Source organism: Schistocerca gregaria, unplaced genomic scaffold (genome assembly GCF_023897955.1).
Source record: "Schistocerca gregaria isolate iqSchGreg1 unplaced genomic scaffold, iqSchGreg1.2 ptg000609l, whole genome shotgun sequence".
Lineage (NCBI taxonomy): Eukaryota > Metazoa > Arthropoda > Insecta > Orthoptera > Acrididae > Schistocerca > Schistocerca gregaria.
The window spans coordinates 80,001-87,500 of NW_026061998.1; the positions used below are offsets into that span (position 1 = coordinate 80,001).

Sequence of the window (7,500 nt, forward strand, 5' to 3'; positions counted from 1 at the left end):
ACGTGCGCCATCTGTAGGTGCCCCGCGACATGACGTGGTGCAACGACGGTACCGCCACCTGGGGGAGGCCACGCGGACTAAGCCATGTATGGGGCCCACAGTGCTCATTTGCCGAGCCCACCCACACAAAACCTGCACCCCCCTCCAGCGCAGGAGCCGCAACCCGGGTGCGTACGCCGCACCAAGTGCTCCACCCGCGACCGTACGTGCCCCGCCGAAATCGCAACTCCGGCGGATGAACGGCGGACTTTTCTCGCAGTCGTAAGTTGCAATCCACCCCTATATCTTGCGCCTCATGAAGAGTTATATCAAGTATGCCAAATTCCCGCTGTCCCTATACATGCAGTAAGTTCGTCGTGGGCGCTGGCCGGCAGGCCGCGAGACGTGACGCCCGGCGGCAAAGAGTGCTCCTCTGAGGATATAGATGTTCCGTTCCGCCGCACAATGGTGACGGTGACCGCTGCCTGCGGTGGCAACGCTGGGCACAGTCGATACTCGCCGTGTGGTGGAAGGTAAACATTATGCGGTACATCAGTACTTTCCTAATAGTTCGGTCGTCTCACGGCACTGCTTAGTAAATGATGCAAGGCCAAATATAGATGATTTATGCGAATGTCCCTATACGTGCTGTAAGACTGGGCACACAACGTGAATCGCACGTCAGCCAGACACTCGAACATGCACCACTCTCGGCCTGCAACGGAGACACACAATACGTAAACATCTGGAATGCGACAATGTCGAGTGCATCCTCTCTGCCACATTGCACCGTCGACACTATGATAACCAGAGCAGTAGGTCCACCTATAAAAGCACAATACCCCACTCCTCCGACAACTACCATTGCTCAGATAAATCAACACCACCAACACACATCCTACACAGAGGGGCACCAAATATCATCCCCCGCCCTCGTGTTATACCACATGAAAAATTGCAGAAGTGAGAGACACACATCCGCCAGCCTCTTGCTACAAGCATCGAACCGACGTGACGTATCTGACGGTGACTCAGGCATCCGTGTACTGCCACCACTATCCACCCCCCCCCCCCCCTCTCTCTCTGCCCCCTTCCCACACAATACCAAATTTAACCAACTTTATCGCTTAACCTAACTGTGGCTGTACCAGTTTATCGCTTAACCTAACTGTGGCTGTACCAGTTTATCGCTTAACCTAACTGTGGCTGTACCAGTTTATCGCTTAACCTAACTGTGGCTGTACCAGTTTATCGCTTAACCTAACTGTGGCTGTACCAGTTTATCGCTTAACCTAACTGTGGCTGTACCAGTTTATCGCTTAACCTAACTGTGGCTGTACCAGTTTATCGCTTAACCTAACTGTGGCTGTACCAGTTTATCGCTTAACCTAACTGTGGCTGTACCAGTTTATCGCTTAACCTAACTGTGGCTGTACCAGTTTATCGCTTAACCTAACTGTGGCTGTACCAGTTTATCGCTTAACCTAACTGTGGCTGTACCAGATTATCGCTTAACCTAACTGTGGCTGTACCAGATTATCGCTTAACCTAACTGTGGCTGTACCAGATTATCGCTTAACCTAACTGTGGCTGTACCAGATTATCGCTTAACCTAACTGTGGCTGTACCAGATTATCGCTTAACCTAACTGTGGCTGTACCAGATTATCGCTTAACCTAACTCAATTTGTCCCTTAACCTAACTCAATTTGTCCCTTAACCTAACTCAAGTTGTCCCTTAACCTAACTCAATTTGTCCCTTAACCTAACTCAATTTGTCCCTTAACCTAACTCAATTTGTCCCTTAACCTAACTCAAGTTGTCCCTTAACCTAACTCAAGTTGTCCCTTAACCTAACTCAAGTTGTCCCTTAACCTAACTCAAGTTGTCCCTTAACCTAACTCAAGTTGTCCCTTAACCTAACTCAATTTGTCCCTTAACCTAACTCAATTTGTCCCTTAACCTAACTCAATTTGTCCCTTAACCTAACTCAATTTGTCCCTTAACCTAACTCAATTTGTCCCTTAACCTAACTCAAGTTGTCCCTTAACCTAACTCAAGTTGTCCCTTAACCTAACTCAAGTTGTCCCTTAACCTAACTCAAGTTGTCCCTTAACCTAACTCAAGTTGTCCCTTAACCTAACTCAAGTTGTCCCTTAACCTAACTCAAGTTGTCCCTTAACCTAACTCAATTTGTCCCTTAACCTAACTCAAGTTGTCCCTTAACCTAACTCAATTTGTCCCTTAACCTAACTCAATTTGTCCCTTAACCTAACTCAATTTGTCCCTTAACCTAACTCAAGTTGTCCCTTAACCTAACTCAAGTTGTCCCTTAACCTAACTCAAGTTGTCCCTTAACCTAACTCAAGTTGTCCCTTAACCTAACTCAAGTTGTCCCTTAACCTAACTCAAGTTGTCCCTTAACCTAACTCAATTTGTCCCTTAACCTAACTCAATTTGTCCCTTAACCTAACTCAATTTGTCCCTTAACCTAACTCAATTTGTCCCTTAACCTAACTCAATTTGTCCCTTAACCTAACTCAAGTTGTCCCTTAACCTAACTCAAGTTGTCCCTTAACCTAACTCAAGTTGTCCCTTAACCTAACTCAAGTTGTCCCTTAACCTAACTCAAGTTGTCCCTTAACCTAACTCAAGTTGTCCCTTAACCTAACTCAAGTTGTCCCTTAACCTAACTCAATTTGTCCCTTAACCTAACTCAAGTTGTCCCTTAACCTAACTCAAGTTGTCCCTTAACCTAACTCAATTTGTCCCTTAACCTAACTCAATTTGTCCCTTAACCTAACTCAATTTGTCCCTTAACCTAACTCAATTTGTCCCTTAACCTAACTCAAGTTGTCCCTTAACCTAACTCAAGTTGTCCCTTAACCTAACTCAAGTTGTCCCTTAACCTAACTCAAGTTGTCCCTTAACCTAACCCACGTTGTCCCTTAACCTAACCCACGTTGTCCCTTAACCTAACCCACGTTGTCCCTTAACCTAACCCACGTTGTCCCTTAACCTAACCCACGTTGTCCCTTAACCTAACCCACGTTGTCCCTTAACCTAACCCACGTTGTCCCTTAACCTAACCCACGTTGTCCCTTAACCTAACCCACGTTGTCCCTTAACCTAACCCACGTTGTCCCTTAACCTAACCCACGTTGTCCCTTAACCTAACCCACGTTGTCCCTTAACCTAACCCACGTTGTCCCTTAACCTAACCCACGTTGTCCCTTAACCTAACCCACGTTGTCCCTTAACCTAACCCACGTTGTCCCTTAACCTAACCCACGTTGTCCCTTAACCTAACCCACGTTGTCCCTTTGCCTAACATAGTTCACTGCTCGGAATCTCTGGTGTCGTTGTTATCCTCATGTAGATGTCTTGCGAGTGTTGCTTACTTTCCACATATTCCTGCTATCCACTGTCAATTGTACTGCAATAGGACTATATCGCCGACCCCCCCCCTCCCCCCCCTCTGTCCCCCTCTGTCCCCCTCTTTGTGTCTCTGTCCTCTCAAGCTGGTCGGTCTGGCGTTTGAGTGTTAAATGAGCCTCGCAGCTGTTCAGTTGCATTCAGATGTCGACGCCCTCAGTGTACGTCGTGGTATGGTCTGTGTCCATTGTCCGCTGATGTCGTACGCGTAACCCACACGCTGTACCGATCATCGGTCGTTACGTACAGAGTGAAGTAGTGTGATACGTGTGACCGTACGCTGGCTGTGCCCAACGGTGTCGAATCTCAATTTCCATATGTTGTGCTTGATGCTACTTGTCTCGTCTCCCAATAACAGCTAGGTTGCACTGTGGTACGCCGTAGAGGCGTGTGGGAGGAACGTACGAACGCATTGTATGTCACCCTGGGTCGCTGGGGGTGGTGGTGCGGTGAGTCAGGTCAGGTCAGGTCAGCGTGAGCCGTCTGATGTAGTGACGCGTGTATTCCGACTTTGTCGTATTGCCTCACACAAAGTGCTACCCTGGTGGACCGCGTTCCATATCTGGGACATGCCGCAGATGCCGGTTGACAGTGGATCGCGGAAGGTACATCGCATACGTGCGCGGGCCACCTTCCACGTGTTCTCTTCTGCACATGTCGCAGTGTGTATGTGGTCTGATGTAGCGTGTCGTGACACATGACATCCTGGCATGCAAGAATTGTTGAATTCGCAAATGTAGGTGGACATCTACGTTTACTGCCCAAGATACGCAAATGAACTGGAAATCCGTTGTTGAGCGGTTGTTCACGCTGGAGGTGAATCTGTGATGGCGACGATCGGTACAGCTATTAACCGGTTGTTTCAGCGGTACCCGCCACATCCACACGCGTGACTAGGCCCATGTGGGTATGAAGCGATACGCGGCGGTGGCTTGGTGGGACTGTTCCCGGCCGGTGAAGGGGGGCCGCCCGGCGTGTTGGCCGCGCGCTGCGTGGGCGCACGCGCAACAGGCGGCTGGTGGGGGGCGCCGAGTGGCAGGAGCGCCAGCCGACGGGCCCGGCAGGCGGCGCAGCTACGCTGCGGCGCACCCTGCACGCGGCGCCTGGCGGCCAAAGTTGGTTCAGCCGAGCCCGGTGCGAAGCGCGGTGGACATCTGCAGTGTGCTGGTCTGATTGAGGACTGTGTGCGTTGAGGATGCGCCGCCGCCTGGCACTCGGCGCCGCGACGCCGTCTGCTGCTCGGTCGCCCCAGCGGTTCTCGCAGGTGGTTTGTATCGCAGTTGTGCGGACGTGTTGGCGCGTGCGCTGTGCTGGGAGAGTTCGCTTCTGCACCCAAGTGGGGCTTTGCCCTTGTGTGGCGCTGGCGTTGGAGCTGCCGGTCACCATAGGTGGCGCGTGTTGTCTCCCGCCGGCAATGCCACGACAGCACGCTCCCGGGCCTCTGTCGGCAGCGGCAAGCTCAGTTGGGAGCAAGGGTGTTCGCACTAAAACCGTCTACTCGCCTAACTCCGGGCGATTGCGCCTCTCTCGAAACCGACCAAGTACCTAGGACGGCGCTGCGCGCCGCCGGGACCTGAGAGGGTTTCGAGGTGTATCGTGCAGGGGAGCTCGGCCTCCTCCTGTTTGCAGAATAATTGAGCGGACGCTTGCGTGTTCGCGCGGGCCCCCGGGACACACTCCCGGGCGGCCGGCTGCTCAGCTCTAGTTGACGCAGCTCCCTGGTTGATCCTGCCAGTAGTCATATGCTTGTCTCAAAGATTAAGCCATGCATGTCTCAGTACAAGCCGCATTAAGGTGAAACCGCGAATGGCTCATTAAATCAGTTATGGTTCCTTAGATCGTACCCACGTTACTTGGATAACTGTGGTAATTCTAGAGCTAATACATGCAAACAGAGTCCCGACCAGAGATGGAAGGGACGCTTTTATTAGATCAAAACCAATCGGATTGGCTTGTCTGGTCCGTTTGCCTTGGTGACTCTGAATAACTTTGGGCTGATCGCACGGTCCTCGTACCGGCGACGCATCTTTCAAATGTCTGCCTTATCAACTGTCGATGGTAGGTTCTGCGCCTACCATGGTTGTAACGGGTAACGGGGAATCAGGGTTCGATTCCGGAGAGGGAGCCTGAGAAACGGCTACCACATCCAAGGAAGGCAGCAGGCGCGCAAATTACCCACTCCCGGCACGGGGAGGTAGTGACGAAAAATAACGATACGGGACTCATCCGAGGCCCCGTAATCGGAATGAGTACACTTTAAATCCTTTAACGAGTATCTATTGGAGGGCAAGTCTGGTGCCAGCAGCCGCGGTAATTCCAGCTCCAATAGCGTATATTAAAGTTGTTGCGGTTAAAAAGCTCGTAGTTGGATTTGTGTCCCACGCTGTTGGTTCACCGCCCGTCGGTGTTTAACTGGCATGTATCGTGGGACGTCCTGCCGGTGGGGCGAGCCGAAGGGGTGCTTTCGCGTCCCGAGGCGGACCCCGTTTAAATCCTACCAGGGTGCTCTTTGTTGAGTGTCTCGGTGGGCCGGCACGTTTACTTTGAACAAATTAGAGTGCTTAAAGCAGGCAAGCCCGCCTGAATACTGTGTGCATGGAATAATGGAATAGGACCTCGGTTCTATTTTGTTGGTTTTCGGAACCCGAGGTAATGATTAATAGGGACAGGCGGGGGCATTCGTATTGCGACGTTAGAGGTGAAATTCTTGGATCGTCGCAAGACGAACAGAAGCGAAAGCATTTGCCAAGTATGTTTTCATTAATCAAGAACGAAAGTTAGAGGTTCGAAGGCGATCAGATACCGCCCTAGTTCTAACCATAAACGATGCCAGCCAGCGATCCGCCGCAGTTCCTCCGATGACTCGGCGGGCAGCCTCCGGGAAACCAAAGCTTTTGGGTTCCGGGGGAAGTATGGTTGCAAAGCTGAAACTTAAAGGAATTGACGGAAGGGCACCACCAGGAGTGGAGCCTGCGGCTTAATTTGACTCAACACGGGAAACCTCACCAGGCCCGGACACCGGAAGGATTGACAGATTGATAGCTCTTTCTTGATTCGGTGGGTGGTGGTGCATGGCCGTTCTTAGTTGGTGGAGCGATTTGTCTGGTTAATTCCGATAACGAACGAGACTCTAGCCTGCTAACTAGTCGCGTGACATCCTTCGTGCTGTCAGCGATTACTTTTCTTCTTAGAGGGACAGGCGGCTTCTAGCCGCACGAGATTGAGCAATAACAGGTCTGTGATGCCCTTAGATGTTCTGGGCCGCACGCGCGCTACACTGAAGGAATCAGCGTGTCTTCCTAGGCCGAAAGGTCGGGGTAACCCGCTGAACCTCCTTCGTGCTAGGGATTGGGGCTTGCAATTGTTCCCCATGAACGAGGAATTCCCAGTAAGCGCGAGTCATAAGCTCGCGTTGATTACGTCCCTGCCCTTTGTACACACCGCCCGTCGCTACTACCGATTGAATGATTTAGTGAGGTCTTCGGACTGGTACGCGGCATCGACTCTGTCGTTGCCGATGCTACCGGAAAGATGACCAAACTTGATCATTTAGAGGAAGTAAAAGTCGTAACAAGGTTTCCGTAGGTGAACCTGCGGAAGGATCATTACCGACTAGACTGCATGTCTTTCGATGTGCGTGTCGTGTCGCGCAACACGCTACCTGTACGGCAGTGGCCGTGCGCCGCGTGCGGAACCACGCGTGCCTCTCAAAACTAGCGGAAGTGTTGTTGTTGTGTGGTACGAGCGCTGAAGCTCTGGAGCGGCTGGCCTGCGGTACCTGGCGCCTGGCGCCGGTTTTGAATGACGTTCGCCCGAGTGCCTGTCCGCTCCGGTGTGGAGCCGTACGACGCCCATCGGCTGTGAGGCCGTTGGACACAAAAAAAATAGTGGAACAGGGGCCGTCAGACGCCTCAGTCCCGCAAATGCTACTGTCTTGAAAGAGACAGTGGGAGACTGAAAAGGAAAAGATCACCCAGGACGGTGGATCACTCGGCTCGTGGGTCGATGAAGAACGCAGCAAATTGCGCGTCGACATGTGAACTGCAGGACACATGAACATCGACGTTTCGAACGCACATTGCGGTCC

General features: G+C 51.7%; 2 non-coding genes across 2 annotated transcripts in view; both read left to right on the forward strand.

Moving 5' to 3' along the window:
* Positions 1 to 5,128: 5,128 nt before the first annotated feature.
* LOC126316864 (small subunit ribosomal RNA) lies at positions 5,129 to 7,021 on the forward strand. The gene has a single exon (XR_007556304.1). It is a non-coding gene; the product is annotated as a small subunit ribosomal RNA (ribosomal RNA).
* A 362-nt stretch (positions 7,022 to 7,383) lies between these two features.
* The window catches only part of LOC126316851 (5.8S ribosomal RNA), a 155-nt gene continuing 38 nt past the window's right edge, over positions 7,384 to 7,500 (forward strand). Inside the window, exon 1 of the ribosomal RNA XR_007556293.1 lies at positions 7,384 to 7,500. This exon is cut by the window's right edge and continues 38 nt beyond it. This is a non-coding gene — a ribosomal RNA (5.8S ribosomal RNA).